Source organism: Mizuhopecten yessoensis, unplaced genomic scaffold, assembly GCF_002113885.1.
Source record: "Mizuhopecten yessoensis strain PY_sf001 unplaced genomic scaffold, ASM211388v2 scaffold2711.2, whole genome shotgun sequence".
Lineage (NCBI taxonomy): Eukaryota > Metazoa > Mollusca > Bivalvia > Pectinida > Pectinidae > Mizuhopecten > Mizuhopecten yessoensis.
The window spans coordinates 448,673-475,010 of NW_018485984.1; the positions used below are offsets into that span (position 1 = coordinate 448,673).

General features: G+C 33.5%; 1 protein-coding gene across 1 annotated transcript in view; it reads right to left on the reverse strand.

The window, feature by feature from the left end:
- The window catches only part of LOC110445065 (homeobox protein Hox-B3-like), a 67,148-nt gene that overhangs the window by 18,725 nt on the left and 22,085 nt on the right, over positions 1-26,338 (reverse strand). The window contains exon 2 of the mRNA XM_021489422.1: positions 21,642-21,730. The gene's annotated coding sequence lies outside the window, so the exon portion shown is untranslated. The remainder of the gene's footprint in view (positions 1-21,641; positions 21,731-26,338) is intronic.

Here is a 26,338-nt window from a genome sequence, read left to right on the forward strand (position 1 = left end):
ACTGCCGTTTTCAATATGGTAACATTCTTTCTCGGATACGCTGTTTTAACTTGGATTCATTCATGCGGAACAGATCAAAACACGTGAAGCAAATTTGAAATGGTCTTTATGTTTGTCAGTGTCACTAGCCCATAAACCACCCTTCACCAATCACCAGTGTGGGATATATGTAGGGCTAGGCTGGTTTACCGGGATTGACCTGAGCTTTATGCGGTTATGACAGAAAACGAAGTATTAGTTATATATTACACAATTCTTTATTCCCGGATCTTGCATACCAGACTACACAAATACGATAGCAAAAATACATTTAATCCTATGAGATATTCGATACACGTCAAAACTTCGGTTTTCAGAAATTCAAGTTTATGCATCAAAATTTTACAATATTTCATACATTATTTAACATAAAAAAATATTATGTTACTGTGTCTTGATGTGTGTTCGTATTAATCGTTTGAAAAATAAATAAATAATCAGAGTTCCAGTTCCATCGTTTGTTTTATGTTTTGTAGTTTAACAATTAAAAAAGCAATATGACAAATTCAAATGCTTCTTTTTTACAAATATTTTATATTTTTGTAAACAATCCGCTAGCTATCAGAATGGATTTAACATATGATATGATGTAATAAATTAAACGTATTTTGTATACAAAGAGTACACGTTATTTTTTTCTCTTGTGTTATTGTATGTAAGAGACCCCACAAACAGTAGGGATATACATGTGATTAATTGATTCCATAACCTACAGCGTATATTCTACTGTGAGATAGATGAGAGTTGCGTACATCACAAAGTGAAGGTAACTAAATTAGCCAAGTATAAGGTGGAGGGGGAATAACTCTAATTACATTCCGTTAATTAACGGCGACGCCCATCGTCACATCTCATAGGCATACAAGTCACAGATATAGGTAAAAATAATATACGCTTTGGAAACAGCGATATAATCATAAATAACGGCATGTAAATTGAAAGGATTTTGTTTGATTATTACAAGATGATAATTACGATCTTTATAACTACATTAAAAGGGAATTATAGGTTAAGCATTCTATTCTGGGGAAAAAAAGATATAACGCGAACATCAAAAGTGAGATATTCTACCACTGGATAAAGATCTAATAGCCAATTCATTTTTTTTTCAGTTAAGATAATGGATACAGACTTCAGACGTGTTACACGCAAGCACAAACAAGGACAATATGAATGACCTATACTAAACCGTAATAGTATTACTAGTCCAAGGTAATACCTAAGATAGAGTTCGGGTTATCATTGTTGATAAGGACAAGATAACAAAGTAACTCTATTTCGAACTCAAAATCGATAACAAATAGGGAAAAATATGAACAAAGGAAAATATTATAAAGAGATTCTAAAACTGGAAAAAGTAAAAGGAGAATAGGATAACTTGAGGGTCGTCATCATAATCTGATTTGCAACCACGGTACTTCATAGTCTAAACTGAGGCTTTGTTCACTGTGTCCTATATTGGTGATAACCTACTAAATGTCCCAAAACTAAAAAGATATCTGATTATGGGCATCACCAGAACTACAGGACATACGTAATGTCCTAAACAACTCGTTTCGCACCCCATCGCCATCCCCACCCTAAACCCACAGTATGCTTTTTATTTATGTTATTTTCCTTCTGTTTTTTCCCCTAAAGCCCTGTTGTCGATTCAAACTGTGGGTTCGTATTTTACCCTTTGGTGTTAACATTGTAGTTTATGTATGTATATATATTTGTCTCTATTTCGATTTTAATGATGTGGCATTCTTTTAGTTATGTATAATAAATACTTCGTTTTGGCGAATATATATATATCACACACATATATATATGTGTGTATGCAAGAGGATTTGAATGCGAAACAGATACAACATAAATATAAAGATTGCTTTAAAAATATTTCGAAAAACATTTACGTGATAAATTTGAAATGGTGATTAAATCCCTTGTTAAATTTATGAAAATAGTATATCGCGAAGGCCAAGTGATTTACTGCACTTGACCAAAGTACAACCATAAAGTATATATCTCCTCTATGGACAAATTAAAATTTAGAGTAATGATATGAAAAATCGTATAAAAAATATCAATATCATAACCCTAAAAATAAGGATTGCAAATGTGAATACATTTCTGTTATACAATACCACCCAATGATGAACTTTTTATGATTGCAATGTTAGATGCATGCCCAAAGTGGCGGGTGGAGGCGTTGTCAAATACAAAGCGAAAATAATGTATGCGACCCTGCGTCGCCCACAACTGCACATGTTTCATTTAACAACATTCTAAATGTTTTTTTGCCTGGGGAATGAACAATTGTTCTCAAGAGAATATCTGTAAAAGGCCGAATAAGAGTTTAGCGCATACACAGCTTTATATAAAAAAAATATCAATAATAATGAATTAATTTTTATATAGCTGAAAATATTAATGACATTTCATGAGTTATAAGTTCGTTTATAACTAGTGTTTAATCATATTTTGATTTTTTAAATTAAGTTTCAAATAGTCGGTACAGGCGTTTTGTTAACACAATACAAGCCGTATTACAACCGCCCGTCAAACAGCATGATGCATCTCGAGGCCCTCGTTATATATACCGTATAAGCACCGTCTCCCTGCTGACGGTAGTCATCTATCATTTGCCGTGAATGGGTCTACTTTTTCTATCTCTTCTCTTCTCATGCAAACTTTGTAAAAATTGGAAAATAATTGCCACAAAGCTGAGATAACAATTGGTCCTGAATTACCTCCCTCGTGCTAAGTGACAATCCATCGTTTTTCGATGAACGAGCACCGCAACGTTAAGATGTTTGTAGGTTTTATTCTGTGCATTTTTATTTTGACATCTGACAGAATTGATAAATTAATATAACAAAAGGTCGTTTGTCAATGGTTTTGAAATCCGGGCACGAAACACTGAGTCGTTACTGTGCGTTCGGAAACAAAACGAGCCGGTCGTAAGTTTGAATATTCAGGGATTATCATAGTTGTGTGCAAATGACATCGAAATTCTGCAACATTTATTTATAAATTCGGAAGGTTCCGCTGGTTTATGCAGAACATCTTGGAGTTAGATAATCACCAGGTAACATTATGCTTTTTACAATGTTCTCATTACTGTTCTGAATACAATGTAGCCGTATGTCCAATATATTACAACGAGGGTATTTAGCCGGTAGTAATACAACATGGTATATATGTGTTACAACTGTTAGAATTCACTTTATAGGTAATTTACGGGGTAGTTTACGGACGTTTCTATAATATATGGTGCTGTAGTAGAATGTTATCGGCATATTTATTTTTCAATCTTTGCAAAATTTTGCACTAATGTACCTTTTTATCTATAGATGTTTTTGACAAAAAATATACATGAATCATTCTCTTGACGGTTGAGAACAGGCATACAAAATGTTAATGGACAATAATATTTTAGCATCATATAACGAGCTGGAATATACATTAATCACGGAAACGCTTTCTAACCACCCATGTGTTCATATACCTACATGTACGTGCTATTCATGTGTGGTGCAGGCCATAAACTATATTTGAAATAATGATATGCTTAGAGTAAATTTACCTCCAAATGTGACTGAAAATCGTTCGAAAGAACTAAAAGATAACCGGCACTGTGGAGAAAGGGAAAACCATTTATAAACACTGGATTCTGTTAGCTCAAACAACTATTTTGCTTCAGCCATTTGTTTAGACACGATAATGCCCTTATTGAAATAAATACAGTTATTATTTTTGAATGCGAGTATAGAATGAAATAAATATACGAAAATAAAAATATGCTGTATACAATAAATACTGATGTTAATATAATCCCAAATATATTTCATCTGTTACTAAAACCGTTTTGTTATAAAACGACGTATAAAGTCGTGATTTAACTATGTATAATGTTACACTAGTAATTATCATATTGAGTCGCCAACAGTGTTTACATGGGGATGGAACAGAAGTTATCTATGAATAACCTTTTTGAATGATGTACTCCCGAAGTCAGAGAAACACGGAACGGTTCAACAATCAAAAGAATATTATTACAGATAACATCCCCGCGTACGTTTCATACAATGTCTACGTTGCATAAATTTTCTTGCTAAAGTACACACAGTTTCTGGTGATTTAATCGTTCCTACAACCTATAACTAAACTAGTATAGAGATATGAACGTTACATGTAAGTCTAAATAAATCATGCTTCTCGTCTTCAAAGTGAAAAAGTATATAATACTGTCTACTATTCAGAAGTTAGCCCAGCATGAGAAAAACACGAATTTTTGAATAAAATATTACTGTTCAACATCTACAAATATATGGTATATATTCTAAGATTTGTTCGTTTATCGTCATAACACTAGGTCTTTTTTACATTTGAATATTTATTTGTATCGTGGTGTAAAATGTACGTATCTTAGGTATCAAGTAGTGAAATACAAATGTATTTTTAGCGTTAAGTAAGTCACGTGTCCTTTTTGAGATTTTGAGAACGTCTGTAAACATATTTTAATCAAACATAAATTCAAACGTGTTTCAAATATAAATAAGGTAAAATATTTTGTCTTTTGGATAATACTTATTGAAGTTTGTATGTAATCATCGTTTTACGAGGAAAACTCTTATGGACATGAACAAATCTTGAATATATTTATAGAATATTGGTCAAGATATGCAGGCTGTTTTAAGTCAATAATACAATATCTAGGTTATAATAAAATCTTCACGTTTATTTGCCCTACAAATTCACATTGTGTTGATATGTTTGCTATAAGGCTAAACAATATATGTATTTAAAGCAAAATATGTAACACATAGTCTATTTCACGTGGAAATATGAATATTTTGTTCGGCTGGTGTTGTACACAAATTTGTCTATAAATAAGTCCTTTGTTTAAATCATTAAAATCAGATGTGTTTCAAAACAAAATATATTGTGTGCATTGAATAGTGATGTGCTTATTGAGATGTATGTGAATTAATTCGAACATCTCATTTTCAATTTTGATATTTACTTACCTACGTGACAAGTTTGTCAATTTCTGAACCATTCTGTGTTTAATACCAGTTTTACACGTCGTCCTGGTACGACCCATAACTGTGTTTACCTGTAGATTGTGTTTGAAAGGTTGGACAATTCGACCTATAGCAGCATACCATGTCAATGCATACACATTCAATTCTGTGGTATGTGTTTCCATTCTGCAGTTTAGCAGATATTAAGCATTAAAACCTACCAGTATCGACGCAATTTCGTACGCCAGTAATACACTTCTTACTCACGAGGGATTTTATTGGGAATAGTGGCGCACTAATGCTTTCCTTCTCCGACTGGTTGTGGTAACATTTATGTGTGCTTTCAAAGGGATTTATCTGTGTATATATTGCATAAGGTGATTCAATTAATTCGCGGTTTATGATGAGAGTACACTCCGGTTTTTTGTGTTATAGTTCCATAACATGAAAAAGATATTCAAGTTAATCCTTATAATTTAATCTACTATACACAATCCCTGTGGAAATCCACTTTTATTGATGGACTTTATTTCTCTTAGAAATTATTGCACTGCAATACGTTACAAACGGCAACGTCATTTTTTACGTTATGGACTGATAACANTTTTTTCTCTTAGAAATTATTGCGCTGTAGTATCAGCCAATCAAAAGCGACGTTACAAACGGCAACGTCATTTTTTACGTTATGGACTGATAACATAAATTTGTAAGCCAATGAAAACGCTTGTTACAAGCAAGATTAAATTATTACTGGATGTGTGTACCCCTTTATTGATACTTTCACATATATTTTAAGCAACTGTTTGATTATCGGATACAAATGTTAATGCTAACAGTTGATCGTCAACACCAGAAATATCAAATTCTGTGAACCGGAAATTCGTCTTTAGATGTATAGCATCTATTAAGAAATGCCGGATGTCAAAATGTGGAAGTTGCAAAATACAAATAAATATATAAATAAGCTGTAAAAGTAAACAACTATGGCAACAATATCTGTCCTTGTGTTCACCGCGTCCGATATTTCTTAAGGTCATACCAAACCATTCCTCCTATTTTATGGGTAGTCTTATATTTGTTTTCTTAACAATGATCACTGTGCAATATGTTGTCATACACAGAATGTCATTATAGAATAAATGTGTTTAGTTCTCAGACAGAAAATGATCTCTGCTGAATAGAACTCCCTGGTGACTTCTTGCATACTGTTTATGTCTTGCTAGCTAAAGGGTACAATACTGGTTTCGTGTGTTTCTGTTGAGGAACTGTGTACCTTGTTGACACTACGCTACATGACATGTATGGAGGACGGGACTGTAGTGTGTTGTAATTCGCACCGGTGTTAACACGGGTTTACAGAGTCACCAGAAAGCCACTATGAAAATAGCAATACAATAGAAGCAGTTAGAATCTGAGGTAGCCGCAAGTCAAAGCGATGTTTTCTCAGTAAACACGTTGTCAGTTTGTGAAAACACGTGTGACATTGACGTGGAATAGGATACACGTAGTCAGGTGAGGATGCAAAGGACAAAACAGTAAAGTATTGTCACCTTTAAGCCCCTTTCTTACCATAATAACAATTCATTGTTTTGCTTCAATTAGATAAACTCATCTTCTACACTGTTACATATATACATGTCCACACTGAATTATGCCGTACATATGAAATGTTTCGTTATACCTGTTTATCCCCCCCCCCCCCCCCAAAAAAAAAATAAAAAAAAAAATACGTTAACATGTTATTTACTGGAAGAAAAAAGCTTGCTAGCCTAAACCACTGGATAGCTTGGGGGTTTAGGTCTGGCTCCAGAAGGCATCACTTTGGAATTCACGGTGAAAAAAAACGTCTTGTCAGCGCGGTGTTGGTTTACTATATTTTGATCAACGAAGTGCGATGCTGGTGATAGGGTGTATACTGATGGGTTAGAGAACATACGACCTCGTAATCTATATACCTATACGTGTAATTGTATATCAAGAAACGTGTGTGTGTATGTATGTTATATGCGTTTGATAAACCAAATGCAAAATATACGTAAATGTTTTTATTCAATAAATACGCATTTTCCTATAAGAATGTTAACATTTTACCAAATGGCAGGATTATAAAACGGGGAGTTTCTTTCTTTATTTATAAATGCCAGCAAAACAATATCTATTTGATGAGTGAATTAATTCTAGTTTTTTTTAATCATCCCACGAATTTGATGTAAGCAAAGAATAAGTTATTTGTTATATTTAAAAGATGACATATCTATGACTGCAATGGCTGAATACATGATCACTAACACGCCAGAAGATGACGCCACAGTCAATTCAATCAAATCATAAGGTAAAACTGTTACAAAGAATACATTGGGCAGAAGCCAAAACAGTGAAATCCCTACATACAACACATATAGGTTAATAATGGCGGGAAATTGTGTACATATGACCTGTGGTAAACATTTCAAAGAAGACGGCTGTAATCCGATGTGTGCTAGAGGTAGGAAGTAGACATTGCTTTTTAATTTGCAAACTAGTGAAAGAAAACAGCTTTCTTTTTTTTTGTGCAAAAATTTTACACAAACAGAAAGAATTTACCAACATTGAGTCTAAATAGTTGTTTATCTAGTATAAATATTGAAAAACAAATATTATATTCTGTTGTATTAACAAAGAGGTTGAAATCACAATTAAAAAAGGTAAGATTCGAACGAACGCAGAGCATTATGAGTTGTTATTCAACCCTGTCTATAAACAGATCGAGATTGTCGCAGCCACGCAATATTTAGTTGGCCTCCTAATGACCATAACGATGTTTAAGATATATAACAGTTAATATATAAACTACAAATATCCGTCCGTCAAAGCATCTAGAATTTCCTCTTATGACGACGTAAGACTTTTTGAATGATTTAATACTATGAAAAATGTTCAAACAACAGAATAGTGTTAGCCAAAAGGAGTGAGAAGTATAAACCAAAACAAAAGCGGAGCTCATATTAAAATTCAGCCCTTCTCAAATTAAGTCTGTCACGCGAGTTTGTCTTTAACCGGAATATCTATGAGCGTTTTCAAAGGAGCAAAACTTTGGAAAGAATCTAAAAACACATTCGTTGGATGTGGAGTCATCTCGTGTATGGGGAATTAATCAAACATGTATCAATGCTAGTTCATCAGTAAACACCTGGACCTCTGCTTGAAGTTAAGTAGCTTGTAAGACAATCGGTTTTTCAATACGGAATTAAAGAGACATGCTACTGATATTTCCATCATCAGTATTTGTGAACCGTTTATCAAATATTATATTTGTTTTAAAGATAACACGACACAGAATCGCACCCCATATTTATTTTAAAGTATCGTAAAAAATGTTGTTTAGTATCGCCTACTTGATCATGCATGATGTGGTCTGAATGCGTGTGTTCGTACAAAACATTTACCTCCTATATAGAATGTTAATGAATTGGGCGCCTTTTGAACTGACAAGTGTCATGATAAATTTTCCTTTCAAATCTGAGAATTTATGTGAATTTCAGTTAGCGACAGTTTTGTTAACATATATTTCGCATTAAACTCCCGCTACGAATAGATGTTTTTGGTTTTTAATCATTTTTAAGCTTTATTATCCCTTCTATCGCATTTCAGAAACATGAATATTCACAACTTAGTACCCATTAGACTAGCAGTGTTAATAGACCAGTAGCCATTTTTTGTAAATATGTTTGTCTTTATATAAACCTTCACATCACATGCACCTTTACTTTCACTTTGCCATATAAGAATATAAGAGAATAAGGGAATGACATAGACAGAAAGCCCTTTCCTTATTCTGAAACCAATCTTTTTAGTAACAAATTTCAAAATTCAGCAACGTTTTCTAAAACAGATATGTTTTCCCCCTTCAAAATGACACTAAATATGACGCAAAGACGACGCAACTGCAGAACGATGTTTCATGTAGAATACATCTTTTCTTGGACGTTGTGTTTGCTGCTAGATTAATTAAATGATTACGCGTATTCGCAGAATGTAATTGATTGACACCAAAAGATCACCACATGACAAACACGGTATATAAATAGAAAGATAAAGAAACAGAACAAAGTTATGTCATGGTACCGAACTTCATTTGTTTTGTTTGTAAATCATGTTGTCGCCGTATGCATAAAACATGTGCAAGGGGATGAATTTGTACAGAATACAATGTAGATGTATTCGAATATTTGTTATCCGATAGTATAGTTATATAAAGAATTGAAACAATACGTTCAGTTCATTCTTAGGAGCGTTGCTAAATCGCATACATGTATCTTGAGGCCAAAAATGTTATAAGCCATGAAACACTCAATCTGTATTTGTATTAATCTACCGCGTGAAACATAAACCATAAGATAATTAATACAAAGTCTATCTAAAGTTAACAATATTCTATGTTTAGTTCTAACCTATAGTTACTAATTTGATAAATAAAAAATGTCATCTAATCTTTGTAAAAATAAACACTATTTGACTACAGAGTTATGTTAGGTTTGTTTATGTTTACGTCCTATTAACAGCTATGGTCATTTAAGGACGTGCAAGGTTTTGGTGGTGGAGGAACGCCGGAGTTCCCTGAGAAAAACAACCGACCTACGCCCAGTTCCTGGGGGCTGCCCAACGTAGGCCTCGAACCCGCAACCCAGTGGTGGAGGACTAGTGGCAGCAGAATGTCAGACGCCTTAAGCACTTGTCCACCGCGACCCCAGTGCTATGTATATTAAACAGTATACCGTTCCATGACCCTTTTTGGGTACAGGGTTGGGTTTTGGTGACCTGATATGTTCCTATTCTTGAGAGAGACTAGGAGTAAAGCTTATGTCAAAATATAAATAGAAAAAAATCAAATAACAGATTCTAGTTCAAATTTCCCAAAAAGAAAGAAGAAGTGTTGATCAAGATACGATTATCATTGCTGGAGTCAGTTATATGACAACTGTCTGACAGCGAGATATGTTGTAGTATATTATTATATGCTTTGTCATTGTAGGGAGTATATACGCGAGTCGGGTTCTACACCGTCATGGGGCGGATGGGAAGTCCTGATAAATACTCAATATAATGACATCGCAAAAACATCAACCACAAACGATAACGAGATCGTGGGAATGAACCTTTTAGAGTTTACATGTGTGATATTTATAACTATGCTCCCTCCGTGGAGGAGATGATTCAGATGATAATACTTTCTTCCAACGACTACGATTTTTATTTGTTATTTTTCTTTTTATATTATTGCCAACCAATAAATTGGCATATCCATCTTTGGGAAACAATATTTTGTTTACCAAAAACTCCCACTCCGTGAAATATCACATACTCGCTTTCAACTATGGACACAAGAGAACGGATACAGTTGTTCAACTATCGACACAAGAGAACGGACTCAGTTGTTTAACTAGGGACACATGAGAACGAACGCAATTGCTGTGAAACCTTGGGGTTGGCGTGTATTTAAATCTTTACAGTTACAATTCAAATATAAATGACATAATATGACGTGCAGGTACATTTCTATTTATTCCGATCTCTACTTAAGTTCATGGATAGGGAGGATAGTTGGCTGTCTTGAATGTTTCTTTTCAGTTTTCAAATGAACTGTTTATTGCTACCTTTCCAAAGGTTATTTGTATAAATGTAAGAAGGCCGCATTTCTTCATTTTATTGTTTAAACTAACCTTTCATTTAACTGCATTGCTCATATTTATGAATCATCAAGCCATGATGTCAGAACGGCATTTGAAGCTTTTTTTATTTATCAACAATACACAGTTATTCTATTACTTGGATGCAACGCCTTAATATATATATTCATTTTGTTGAAACAATGTCGAAAATAAACCAAATGACGTGGAAATATTCAGTGTGACACAGCACTAGCATTACATAGGTTATGTAGAAAAAATAAGTGTACGTCTGCTGTTTCCTTTATTGAACCAAAGTCGATATACGTTCAAGTATATCCACGTATCTACAAAACCTTTAGCTCTGAAAAGTATGCATGAACTAAAAGCTATCTGATTTTGGCTTACTCGTCTGATTGATTTGCCCGTGTTCTGCATTTGGAAGCCTTTCGGTTCATACAACAGAGGACGGTCCTACTTTGACAACAAGCGCATGGGAAGTTGTAGCCGTGCGTTCGTATTCTGTCTGGACGGTTAAGAGAAACTATCTATTTAGACAGTTTTAACACTTGAACTTGATGAATCTGACATTGATACGACCCGAGTTTCCTGATTCAATGACCCTGCTCCATATCTTGACAATGAAAATAAAAGATAGGCACCTCTTCAGTTTAACTCAGATGTAAATTACCCCTCCCTTTTTAAATCTCGTTCTCGCGAGACAAAGGCGAGATAAAAGATATGCAAAAGTAGATCTTAGGTTTGTCAAACCTATCACATGGACTACTTGAATTTTAACAGAGAATAAAATGCCAAATCTAATGGAGTGTTGTTTGGAAACTGGATCGCGATAGTCAGAGGGTCTATGTTATTAATGAATGCAAGATACGTGAATGGATAATTCGGAATTGATTCGTAGTAGTGTAATCGGGTGACTGGTCTGACACGCCGTAAAAGGATATGCTAAATTGTGTCCCGATGGGGTGAACACAGGTATACGGACAAATATGGCCAGCACAATGAACGAACAGCGAACCCCTTGAGTTCAGGGCCGGCGTGTTTGGGACATATTGTCGGCCACTTGTACGGCATGTGCTCGCCACAAAAGGTGCTGTACAGCACACTTTACAGGTTTCCTATTTTACACGAGCTTATATGTTACCGAGTGTATTTTGAATATATTATCATTTGGGTCATTTCCGGACCTTAATGTCATTTGGTGTATATTCCTTCATGATTTTTTTTTATCGAAAGTGACGAGTGAGAGAGTTTGTATCATATGATGTAGTATATTTTATTGGAAAAAAATATACTTGTATGAATTCATCTTATTTCCTTTCCACTGTATTGTATAATATTCCTTGCAAAAGGTCAAGCAGTTATGTACGAAACCTAGGTTGCAGTACGGATCAAAGAGGTTACGTAGATCTACATAGATTTCTGATTTTGAGCTATTCTACACAAGTGTATATGTAGAGTTTTAAAGAGTAGAACATTTAGGCTGGATTAGCAATCCAGGATGAGGTGGAAATATAAAAGCATTCATATATAAAGTATGGATAAGGGAAATTTAAGATAATTTACAAGATATTTTGCAGCGAACAGTTGTCTTGCTTTTACAGCTCAAATTGCTCAAAATTTACGGTTCCGATGCGAGGTAAATATAACTATCCAAATAACATTTTCCATGGATCCAGTACCGTTATATTGAAAATCGTCAAATCGTCCAGGATAAACAAGACAATCCCAAAGAGACTATCTACATAGACTCCAACATTCTGCTCGTAACATTCTGCCAATCTGTATTTTGTTCAGTCTGCTACAATGCACGTCCATGTTATTAGATTCTGCACAGACGAACAAAACAATTAAACTGGGAATAGCAAGTGAAGCGCTAGCGACAATGGGCAGATATCAAACTTAAGATGTCGAACCTAAAAAGCTATTGTCACAACTCAACTGTACTTAAAACTGTAGACAACGAGTTCTAAATCACAAAGCGCTTTAAGACGGGTCTAACACTGCACGTGCGTTATGATTGATGATGCTCACGAGCGCACGTGCAGTGGTCGTCTGCTTGAAAACTTCAAATTATCATATGACATTTGATGCAAAAGTGGGTCACACTTCAGGGAGGAAAACACATGAAGTGTATAACGTTGGAGACAATACTTCCTACCATTTGTACAGAGGTAATGTTCTGACAAGGGTTTGGGTACACAAATGCCAGGCTGCACTGTGGCACCGCAAACTGACAGACATCCTCACTGTTATGATAAAGACACAGGCTAGGGTAATTTCAAAACAAAACTCGGGAGCAACATGTATGTTTATAATGTATGCATCTGGTTAATGACAATGAAGTATTTCTACTTTGCCAGAGTTTGTATTGCAACAATAACAAACGACCATTTTTAACACAATAGATATGCTGACATTTCAATCATTATTTTAAAATTTGTGGATGTTTTGTGTCAGTGATAAACTTGATACATAACGCCGATGCAGACGTTTTTTGTTTAACAGTTTGTTCGCGATACTGTTCATTGAAGTTAGAAAACAGAATGATGCTTACCGTACGGATTTAAAAAAAAAAACGGTTAGCATTGATACACTGTCTTTATTTGCTCATAAATGGAGTAGCACAATCCTAGGATTAATTAATAAACCAACTGTAGTTGTGATATTTTATATTTCCCCCCTTCTCCTGTGCTCTATTACAACTATAGAATACGCGTACTTCTATGGATCGGTATACAGATACTTTGATAGCCGTGTAGGACGGACCGAAGCTGTGTTATATGGCTAGTTATCATGAACCCTAGACACCTAAGGTCTGCGCTTAGAATGCGTGTAGCAACCATTTCCCTATAGAGCTACAAAGCTCTGCGAGCCAATTGACAAATAATTTCGACGCTCTGTGGTGAAAACTAGCAAAACAGCCTGATTGTTTTTCTCAATTATAATCGATTGGGGATATCGTGCTAATTCCGAGTAAGGAAGGGCAAGATGTTAGGGCTAAGGCAAACACTGTCAGACCAACAATCATAAGGCGCGCTGAGACGTGTACAGAACAATCAACTTAATAGCCATGCTGATGGCCAATCAAACAGACATTGGTTTCCCAATCAGTTTTCTATATCACAGTGTTTCTAGCTGCAGAGAACTTAAACAGTTATATTACACGTTACTTCTACAGCTATAGAACATCACATACTATCTACAACTAGTTTTTACATCCCCAATACTAATACTATAGAACACCCCAAGTATGGAGACTATATGATACAGTCTGATGTCTACAACTAGTTTTGAAACCCCAAATAAGTCAAATATAACCTAGATCCGTAACCTTAACTACATTATACACCTCCAACTCGATGTTGTATATGGGAGAGATCCCTAGCTACATATTGGTGCTACCATTCCAATTCCATGATTAAGAACAAAGTTCCCTTGCTCTACACTTTTGAATCAGTGTTATCTATAGCATATTCCTCTAACTGTACATTGTTTTACGCTTTCTTGACATTTTTATACACCACTGTTTCCTATCAAACATATATGTCAAGGTTTCTGAAACAATCCTGCCTCATATAAACATAGCTTGTGCAGTTGTATAATTTGGTCTACTAAGTACACATCGATTCTGTTGGTTTCCTAAATGTGTTGTGTTTCAATGGTTCTTGTAGACGTTATGGCATAGTATATACTACCTTATATTGTTATCAATTTTGTTTTTCAAGTTACGGTTTTGTCTGCATTTTGGTATTATCTCCTTTGCTTTTTCTTCGTAAAAAAGATGTCTAATATGCATTTGTAGTCAGCTGTCGATATTGTTTAACTCTTATCTGAGGTATATTTGTAAACTGATGTCTAAGAGTAGTATATTTGCAGACGAATACCTATTCTTGGGTTTATATTATAGATTGACATTTCATCTTTATTTCAAAATTTGGATTTATAATATCATCGTTTGAATTTTATCTAATGTAATTGTTGACTAATACGACACATAATTGGACTGAAATATAAGATATAAGCATACACGTTAAATGTATACACTTGTTTCTGCGCTATATTTAGGCACTGGCATCTAAGCTATATTTGTATATGGTTCTTAAGTTATATTTGTAGACTGGTAACAAAGGGATGTTACTCAAATTAAGCAATTTACTTAAACCAGGCTAATGTTTAAACACTTAAATTTACTCATGCAACAGTAAATATTATTATATACAGATATTTTAAAGTTTCTTCCTAAAATTAACGAAATCTCTCGTCTTTATTTTCATAACTTAATATACTAACATGTACATGTACCTAGTTATATTGATGTAAATATATCGTTAGAAACAGTTTCTATTATTATAAATAATCAAATAAGAACTTTAATAATGAAATAACATCTTGTGCCCAATCACACTGCTGTATTTTAAAGCAATAAGATATATTTCAAGTAATCAAATAAACTTTATTCGGATTTTAATACGTTTCACTATTATTTGTATAAAGCAGTTCGTTTCACAAATAAACCAAACATATTTTTATATTTGATGTATAACCCTCCTGGTATCAGTGTAATAATACCAATTACATTAATAATATTTTATGAACACAAAAATCATGTTTGATATCACCTTGCTAAAATCTAATTGGTTGTTGTATTATAATTGTGACAAAAGAGAACAAATTTGCATGTCGAGTTTTTAAATTTCATGTCAGCTTAGAAAATATTGTTTTTCTCGATTATTTGCAAAACAACTGTGGTTTTGTGATCAATAGGATATTATATTCCGGTTTAGTTCTAGTTCTCTAGAGGCTTGCTAAGCTCACGTAAGCTCCCCTATACATGTTAAACTTATCTTTTGATACAGACATTTTATATTTGTAAAGTATCAGCATGTATGAGGAAGATGTTTAAGATATATGTATTCACAGGTTTTCCTTATGATATGTACTCATGTTAATTCACCACATGACACGATATATATACATATCCTTTATCAATTAAGAACAAGTAGTATGTGTACCTGATCGATACTGCAGTATGTAAATGCCAGTGCTTCAAGCAGCTTATACAATGAAAATTATTAGTGCCTCTTTAATCTGCCTTGCGTTTTATGATACGAATATTATTCCCCTATGTTTCTCGACAATCTCACTTATCGATTTTGTAAATAATCGAAAGTGCAAATATGTTATTTTTTAAATGTCAGATGACGCGAGTATTAGTGAAGAACAGTGTGTTAATGAAACATATCTATCTGCTGTCGTTTTTACTTGTACGAGATAAATTTTTCGTGGCCATTATTTGATTTGGCTCTCTGCATCGACAAACTGTATATTTTAAACAGGTTCTACCTTATTTTGTATTTCTAGTACTGACGGTATGCACCAGTTATTGTTCATTGAGAGAAGTGGTTTTCATTCCGGATAGAGACCACCTTCGGGGTGTTAGATGAGAAGGTGTATCCTGCTATTAATATGTACTTTACCCCCGGTAAGAGTGCCATCCCAATTCGAGGCAACAATCTGTAGCATGTCCACCTAATGACGTCACTATAGTCACCCCAATACGGTTTACATTTAGAGTCGATTGTGTTATTTTCATTTTATGACAGTTTATGAAGGTTGTGTGCTTTAAAATTGCTAGTCACGTTGTGATCTGAATAAGCAGCTCTGTTTGTTATAAAGTTACGTGCTAATAATAGATTGTGTAGCTAGTTGTGTTTTGGTATGAAATCACAGACATGGCAAAATGATTGGTTATAACAAAATTACATAAAACAAAAGTTAAATGAGTGGCACATGGTCAATGCATATGTGTATGTAGACATATGAAAAGTCTTGCATAGATAAAATGGCCTGATGGTTTATAAAAGGTTTACTTTGTGTGGTTTTCTTTAGCAGATTACTAAAGTTAAGATAGGTTTAACAGTCATGATGACTAAACGGGATCATGTATAAAGACAGCAAATGGTTGAGGGTTTCCCTATCTCTATATCATATTTTTTTCAGGTTAGTTGACATATTTAATATTGAAAATGTTCGCTCAATATGCAAGTATCGTTATGATATAACCATACAGATTCCATGTTTAGATACAAAAAAAAGTTTATAATCAGACACAATATACATGTATATTGTAATCAACAATAAATATATTAACATTTAATTTCAACTGTTAATGAACCAGAAGAAAGTCTTAAACAAATCACAATATCAATATTACTTGTGATTTTCATAATTGCTATTAATATTTTTATTGGTAATCTGGAATGAGCATATTACGAATACGATCGAGCATATAGTTTGACGGTAGGAACTAATGTCAAATTATATGTTCGATCGTATTAATTAGTACATAGAAGAGGTTCATTCGTTAGTCAAACAAGAACACATTTATTTTTGCTTTCAGTTGTAAAGGATTAAACACATACAGCTTTATTGTAAAATATAATATTTGGTTGAGCAGACCAGTCTACAATGTACATGTTTCAGTGTTAAAAACTGGTGGTAGCGGTATAATTGCATTTTGAAGAAACGAGTATTTTTTTATGTATTGGATCAGATACATATTGCTTTTGCTAGTATAAAAAAAAAATCACAATAAAACATGATGCGCTTGATTCAGTGTTTATATTTGACATATCAACAGAAATGGTTGTGTACTATTTTGAGGGTAAAACAACCATATATCGAAACCATCGATATTGTCCTATAAACATTCCTATCGACCATTTATCGGAAATATTTTTTATTTAAAAAAATAGTAATTAATTTAGATCTGTCAGTGTTACGATAAGTCAGGTTTGTAACGTGAGAACCAATTTCCATTAAAAGTGTGCCTTGTTAGAACTAACACCATTTTCTGATGAAATGTTACACACGGTAAAATTTGTTGTCGCAACTTTGTGGTGATTGTAGATGAGCTAAAATAGATATTGTGTCGACTTAGATTGCTTGCTGAATCATATCTCTGTATCCGAGGATACCAAGCGTGGACTCCCAGCCAATCAGTCTAATGAGATTCGTCAGCAAAGACCAATTAAAACGCTTTACAATTAGACTGTTGGCATACAGCAGCCAATCAAAGTGTCCGTTAGATTAATGACCAGATTGCATGCACAGCAAGTGAGCTTATTTGTCATAGGTCTTCAAAGGGATTATAAGAGTTTAATTGAAGATGGCCAACTGTGTTTAATGCCATAAGGACAAGATGACACCTCACAACAGAAAATTGCGTCGGTTACACAACATACTAAATAATTGGGTACATTTTACATTGCAAGTACAGATATTTAATTAAGCCTTCAAGACAAATTCATTTTAAAGTTACCTTTCGGGAAGGTATGCTTAGCAATATTACCAGTTCACGCTTACGAAATAAAGATATTGACAGCAAAGTTTGATTTATCTATAGATTTATATTGAATATCAACTAGATATCAATTTGATGATGTTGAGCCGAAAACGAGCAATTATATTTTTCTCTTTCAAAAAAAAAATAAAAGAAGAAAATTACACTTATTCTGGTAACGGGTACTGAAACCTTTCGCTACAGTATAGAAGAAAAAACAACACTATAAGAGCTCTACATTTTAGTCACAGGACAGGCCTCAATATATTTCCCCTAAAGCCATTCTCTTATCGGTAACAATCAAAAATGTTTACTTTTCATGAAATACAACAACAAGCAGCCACTCCGTCTGTACAAATTTGTGAATATATCCATACATAATGTTTGGCAGAAAAACTAGAATATTCCCCGAGGGCCAGCGAGTATACTAGATATAGCACAGCAAAACTTCCAGATTTGACAGGACCTGTCTCCCAATATAGACAATCGTAAACAGACCTGTTCTGGCACGTATCCATCACAATCGCCGGACCGGGGACGGTGAAGACTCTGACGGAATTATTGATCCAGTGTACGGATCGGACTAATAGAATTTCATCGTTTGTGAAATAAACATAGTACACAAGATGATATAGATTCCATACGTGCAACCATGGATACGCACGCGATGGCGATCGCACACAATATGGCGGATCAATATTAGTGGCAGATAGCCATTGGTGGACCGTACACAATGTCCATTCCAAAACAGATGGAGCGAGTTGTCCAAAATGCCAATATGATAATATTTGTATCTATAAATATGTCTTTACAGAGTTGAAGTTAGAGATAAATTGAGATATGCAATGACAACACATAATTAATCTCTATTTTAGACAGAAAGTGGGCATAGTGACAGCTTAGAATTAATGGTACTGTGAAACAATGTATATGCCAATGGATCCCGGTCAGTAAGTCATATCATTAAAGATTCTAACATCAATGTAACGTAAAATCAAAGCGGAAATGTCATATGTGTATTCAGAATTTTCCGAATATGAATGGATGGTTGGCACCTTCATATAAAAGGTCATTTATATGAACGTCCATCAATGGATATCCTCAGAATTATCAAGATATCAGTCTCATTTTGACATCAATTTATATATATTCATCGGGAATAATTATCCGCAAATAAGGTATCCAATGTTGTACATAGATAAACAATACATATCAACGTACCAATAGAATCGTATCAAACGCGTCAATTATCTTATATGTACAAACCTTACAAAAAGGATGTATGGATGTACTCTACTATACACCATTACAGCAATGTACGGGATTTGGTTTATAATAATAAGTTTATGTTTCTATTACAAGTACTTACAGGTGTTAGCCATTAAGCTTACTTGTTATTTCTGGTAAGCTCTCATAAGAAAACAAGTTTACATTTTACACCATAGTTAGCGTTTGTTTTACATCGTATTTGCACGAAACTCTTATTAGAAATTTCGTTGTCTTATTATTAATAATAAACCTAAATATTAAACATTTATTTGTTACTACTTTCAAGTTTTAGATATTAAATTTAATCTAATGAAAAGGGTTTCAGATATAACTTTTCGGTAAGCTTACTTGTTACTAGTGCGTTTAAGATATCAAGTTGACTTGTCATTAATAGTAAGTTTAAGCAATACGACTACTTATTGAAACTAGTAGATTTTAAAGTTTTGTAGTACTTTTTATTACTAGTGCTTCTCCCTTATTTGATCACAATAAATCATCTTCCCCTCCTTTATACTGTAACAAACATCATATTTAATGCGAATCAATATGAACTATAATGTCACAAAATGGCATGGATAATGTATTATATTTACAATTGTACTAAGGTTCCATTTTAACATATGTATCATATGAATGATTAAACTAATATGATGTTTTTAAGATTATTATTCTTCGTTAAACAAAACGAAAATGTATCGATAGATTATTAACTGGTTTGAAATGATCGTTATATGTTTGTGTTTTTTAATTTTCTGGCTTTGGTTCATAGGTTTTGGGTTTCTTATAACGGTTTCGATCACTCTTCGGTATTCTCATGTCGATTGCTTCTTTTTGATCATGTACTGATATCAATAAAAATACAAATGAAAGAAAAAACTTCTGTGTATCGCCATTTATCCTTGGAAGATCACTGTGGTGTCCGAGTTGAGGTCCGGTCGCCGCTCAGGGAGTGTGTATTGTGTGTGGTATTAACACCCATGATGTGGTAATAAATCACACTAACATATAAAATGCCTTAAAGACATTGGTAGTCTCTTTACACCGCAACATGTTCTTTTAAATCACATTAAACTGACTCAAATTGTCGTTTAGAAACAATTGATTCGCACACTATGTTATAAAATAATCCGATCCCTTTGATACAGGTTCAGAGTGGTGTCTTTAAACTTACTTTCTGTATCTATTTATATCCAAATGTGTTTGTATAATTAACAATCAATATCTATCATTTAGGTGTTTGTAAACACACTTCTTGCATATGAATATATATATCAACATTTGTAATTTAAATAGTAAAATAGCATAAATCGTTTCCTCCAACCTGTTTATCCCATCAATTAATTTATGATTCTTTTTATTTTATTATTTCTTATATTACATCTCAAAGTTGATTATATTTTGTTTTCTATTTGCGGAAGACTACATTTTCTTAAAACTAGCATAATTCAAATTGCTTGTATACCATGAGTTAGCACACACACGAAGTTCAATAAATATTTGATTTTAGTATTTAAATAATTTGTTTCGTCTTCATTGTATAACAACGTTTTTACGTCGCTTTTTCTACAAATATAATAATAAAGAATATCTCAGATGTAAGTATAATTGCTACCATCTGCAATAACGCTGCAGTTACTTCCTTTGTAGGATATGCATTTGTAAAATTATATAATTAATTCTATGGAATATGTTTGAATAAACTTCCTGAACGATCTAACTTGTGGGTATTTACGTGTTTAATGTATGACTTTAGATAGACAATATATATATTTTCTTTTTGAACAGTGTTCATTTTAGATTAAAAAAGGCAGGTTTGAAACTGATCCCTGTGTTAGTTGAAAATATTTTAATATGTCATTTCTTCTATTTGGATTGAAAACATATTTAATAATTCCGCTTGTTTAATGTTTGCTATGGAATTAATAATCAATACATAATAGAGATACAACAGTACCTATCAATGATCAAAAAGAGAAAATAACATATTCGTAAAAAAAGGTTGAACTATTTAAACCACAATTAAACTTGTATTTGTATTATTGTGTGCTCTTTGGGTGTGTACTTTATAATTTAAAAGAAACATCCATATGTATTGTTATGTATTACGATAGAAATGCTCGCGGGCAAAAAACATAAATAATAGTCCTTCAGTGAATAGCATTCGTTGTTATGATTCCTGTACTTTATCATAGAGAAATGTAGGGCACGTTGTCTGTTATAACTTTATTGTATGCATGCTTGTCAAAATAAACCTCCTGACAATATATAATTTACGATACGACCGAATAGCATAGCAATGATAGGGATACTTACCAATCTTCAGCTCAAGTGCTCTCTGTTTCAGGGGGTAAACTAAACACTGGATCCAGTGATACGACGACGGTATTGGCGGATCCGGAATCCTGCATAAGAACAAACAACATCGACTTATTGGGACCGACAGCTACATGTTAATCCTATTTCGGATCGAAATTTAGTTTATACCGTAAGTCAAAATAAACTATTACATAATACGATTTTAAAAGAATGTTTATTTTATCTATTTCGTTTGAAGAAATTGCGTACGTCGATAAATCAGGAATTAGATCGACCGCCAATGGTGGACTATTCATCATACACACACCAATGGAAAGAAGGGGTACTATCTTCACCACGTCACGGCTGGCTGGTCAAAGTGCCATTCGGAATTTCTTAACAACTCAGACTCAGCGCAGGGCTAATTTAACCTAGCGAGACACAAGAAACCCGTTTTGGGAGATAAATCTCCCCTGTGAGGGACAAACGTTAAACCCAAATAATTTTAAACTTGACAAGTCGACTTACAGGGGGTCGTGGTAAGAATTTATCTGTTTATATATCACATATATTTACAGAATAACCTCCATCTCGACTGTTGTTGGTCCGATACACGGGAGCACGTGCTATCGGATTTCTAATGACTGTATATCACACCTTAGATCTAGAACGCCAGGTCTAGGTACATACACTTCGTTCTATTTGGCAAAACAACATTTCATGATCATATCAGCCCGTCACATATTTCTTCATAAAATATTCATCCACTTTTATCAATAATGATATTTAATTTCCTGCAAAATTTTGTAAAGAAGTCTATTTGAGATAGGGTGTAGAGGCGACATTTGATACATGAGGTATAACAGGCTTTGATAGAGATTTCACTCGCCCGTACACACCGGTCATGACACAAATTGCCCATAAATGTCTCTACCAATACAAAGTGATCTCAACTTCAACCAATTTACCCTTCAAACAGCTCGCTGTGTCAGGGCCGTACGCTATATATATTCAAATTCTGATACCCGGCTGATATATAATCAATATTCAGACTTAATTACATTACATAAAAAAAATCTTTATTTTTTGAAGATTTGCTGTCTAAAATTGCTTATTCTCTGAATTTTGTCTTTAATAACTGTGAAGTTTTTTGTAAGTTGGATTTCTGTCAACAAGGGTTATTTTCGGAAATCCAATAATGCATTTTGCATTACACAATAAAATTTGACAATTAGGTTTTCTGATATATGTTTAGTTACCAAAATCATACATTATTTGGACCATAGCTACCTAGCAATCATGTCAGTATATTTCAAAATCTTTAGAAATCATATAAACTCCCTTGGGTGAGTAATAGAAGAAGATTGTTTTTTATCTCTAACTCAACAATGTAATTGACCTGTATAAATTAACATTATATCAAATTTTACTGGCTTCGGAATTATATGCATGATGGTAACAAGAACTGATTTATTATATTTTTTCTATAAACATTAGTAATATCGAGAAAGAAGAACATGTTTTTGGAACTGTTATAATAACATAAGGTACGGAGGACGATGATCTATTGTGATAAACAATTGTCTGAGAGAATGTTTCTGATAAAAAAAGTCAGGCTTTCGTGAAAGGTGTAGTGCTCTGCTGTCCTGTTTTTTATGACAGACCAATAGCATCCATCAGAGAACGTATCAACTGGACAAAGAAGGACGAGGACAGTTTTAAAACATGTCTAGTAAATTGAACTATTTTCTTTTGATAAATCGAAATGGAACTGTTGTATTGCTGTAAAGCTCCTTTGACGAAAAGAACTCTCTTAACGCCAAATAAGATTAATCAGTATTAATGACTATGGTACATTTGTTTTCCCAAACGGCAAGCAACGTCGAGAACAACTACGATGTTCCCATATGAATTATCTAGATTTGTTTAACTATGAATAAGTTGTGTAAACTGTGTTACAGAAATTAGAATGTGGTTTAGGTTCGTAACAGATTTCTCTTCAAACGAGGTGGATAACAAATACAATGTCCCCATATAATATGACTAGATTTTTAAACTATGGGATAAATCGTGTAAACTGTGTTTACAGAAACTAGAAAGGGGATAGGTTCGTAAAAGATTCTCAAATGTACATTTGTTGGTGTTCTATTTAGATATTTAAACATTTGTAAATTAAATTTAAGGAAATAAAATAGTTCCCATACATTCAGATAAATAGTAGGCCTATTAACAACGAACAAAGTCCTAGTATTCATAATAAGAGTTATAGGATTTTATTACATTAGCTGGATAAGATAGGTGTGTAGGTTATCTCTAATCAGTAAAATCCTCAACTGAAAAAGCAATATTAATACAAGTTAGTTCACATAAACAAAATTTTAAGTTGTATGATAAAATATTAATTAAAGTATTCCATCGATTAAGTAAATTATGCGTTGCGATTTAGATTTAACTTTACTTTTACAGGTAAGTGTGGCTAAGCCTGAAATAACTTCAATTCCATAAACACGCTAGTCTTATTGATGTCATATTTGATAAAACACCCATACATGTATGCAAATACGTCGGCGTGCAATTAGTTAGAGAATAAGCAATAGTATCAATTTTTAAATTCCAAGCTGACTATTTACCTTTCGTGGAAGTTTTGTACGACATATTCCTCCGTTTCCAATTAAATACATACGAACATTGTTCCTATATTTAGGTACAAAACCTATTTTAGTAACCACCTTTTGGCAAATTTTCCACTTTATGCATGTGTATCGTCAATATAAGCCAATTTGGAAATATTTTGAAAAGGTGTATCTTGCCAGATAAAGGGAAATTAGCATGTTTGGATGTTTGGCAGATATGCATCAGCTTTGCATGTCGATACTACTTTGTTTATAGTAGAAATATCGCCGTTGAGAAGTCGACGATGGGGGTAAATGGGAGCGCATTGAGGGACACATTTGGGGGATCAGTAATATATGTATACGCAATACCTCCATAGCAAACAGGGCTTTACAATTACATACAGCATCTGTCATACATTCACCGGCAGATTGCTGACGATTGAGATTAATGCATTCTTTGTTGTTGGTCGCCCATTGTACATGACTAATGCTTTTACAGAAGTCGGGTGATTGGCCTCCACCAGCTTACATACAGAACGCGATCCACAGCGCTACGGTAATAAATGTAGACTTTAATTTGAAATGCATTCAGTTTTGGCTGTGGCTTCCAAAATGGTTACCATATTAAAAATACATTCCACCAAAATGGTCTTCGTTCTTAGTATCAACGAATATTTGTCACTGTACGATTAAACCCCATTCCGAAATTGTCCTTTCGTTTAACTCTACTCGCTTAATGTCAGCAAAGTTTCAGACCGTAGATCGAAGAGCGTGTGTCAGTATAAAAGGAATGTTGGCAAAGTGTCACCTGTATTGTAGATACCCTGACTCTTTTGGTATGACTGACGTAAACATTACATTATCTTGGAACCTTTTGAAAAGTCTATAATATAAAATATATCAAACCCATGCTAGGAATATGAAATAAACACCAAACAACGTATAAAAATAAGAACCAGAGACCATTCAATTCAACATTTAGTGTTGCTTAAGAGAATGATTCGCTTAGACACAGACATCCTATTGAGCAGAAATGAGTCGATTCACAGTTTATTTGTCACGGTATATGAAGCTAATATTTTACCTTCGTTCATACAAAAATACATATATGAGATTTGAGATCGAAATAATTTGAATCCATGAAACGAATATAGACATGCTATTGTGTCATGGAATACTGCTGAATTTTACTTCATCACTTTTACTTGACTCTGGTTGCGAAACAACACGGAATGACATACCTCGCGTAACAACATTGATTACAGTATAGTAACTTTTTAAAACAAAAATAAGTTAAAAATCATCGATATACATTTTAATATAGAGGAACCAACATCTGATAGCTATGTTACAAAAAGGGATTTACACATTTCCATGTGTGTCTTAATTGTTTAAACTAATGGCATACCTCAATTTCAATCTTTTAGTTAAAGATTGTAACTGAAATATACCACATATCTGAGTTTATACTACAAATAAACATTGAATTTGATCATCTCTTAGTGATAATCATTTTATGTATTTTATATTGAATTTTATTAAATGAACTCCGAGCGACATTATCGACCGTTTAATGGAACGGAAAAGTGAAGTCAGATGTATTTTTATCATATTGATTTCTACATTTTGTTTGGTCTTATTGGGTGTATAATCATGCATAACAGAAACAAAGCGACTCAACAAATATATATGTATATAAATTATGGTTTAATGCAAAAAAAGCAAATGCTTTACACGAAAAGCATTGTCAAGCAAACTTATGATACAGAAATTCTCAAATTCTAACAAACAACTTAGAATACTACCTGCACAAAAACTGCACAATGAAGACCTTGCAAACGACAAGAAGGAAACACGTTCGGGAGGAGAAAATAAAACATATCCAATAATAACGAAATTATCTTTCCACGTCCCACTAATTAGAAAGGTGATTTGCGTAATTTTCCCTTTTCGTGTTTAACCAATCTCCTCTACACAAATTCTTAAATACCAAACCAACAACTAAAATCTACAACTTCAGTTTACGTTAAACTCAGTAATAACCAAGAATGGTAATATGATTACATACCGAGAACTAATCTACAGAACACCTTTGAATTT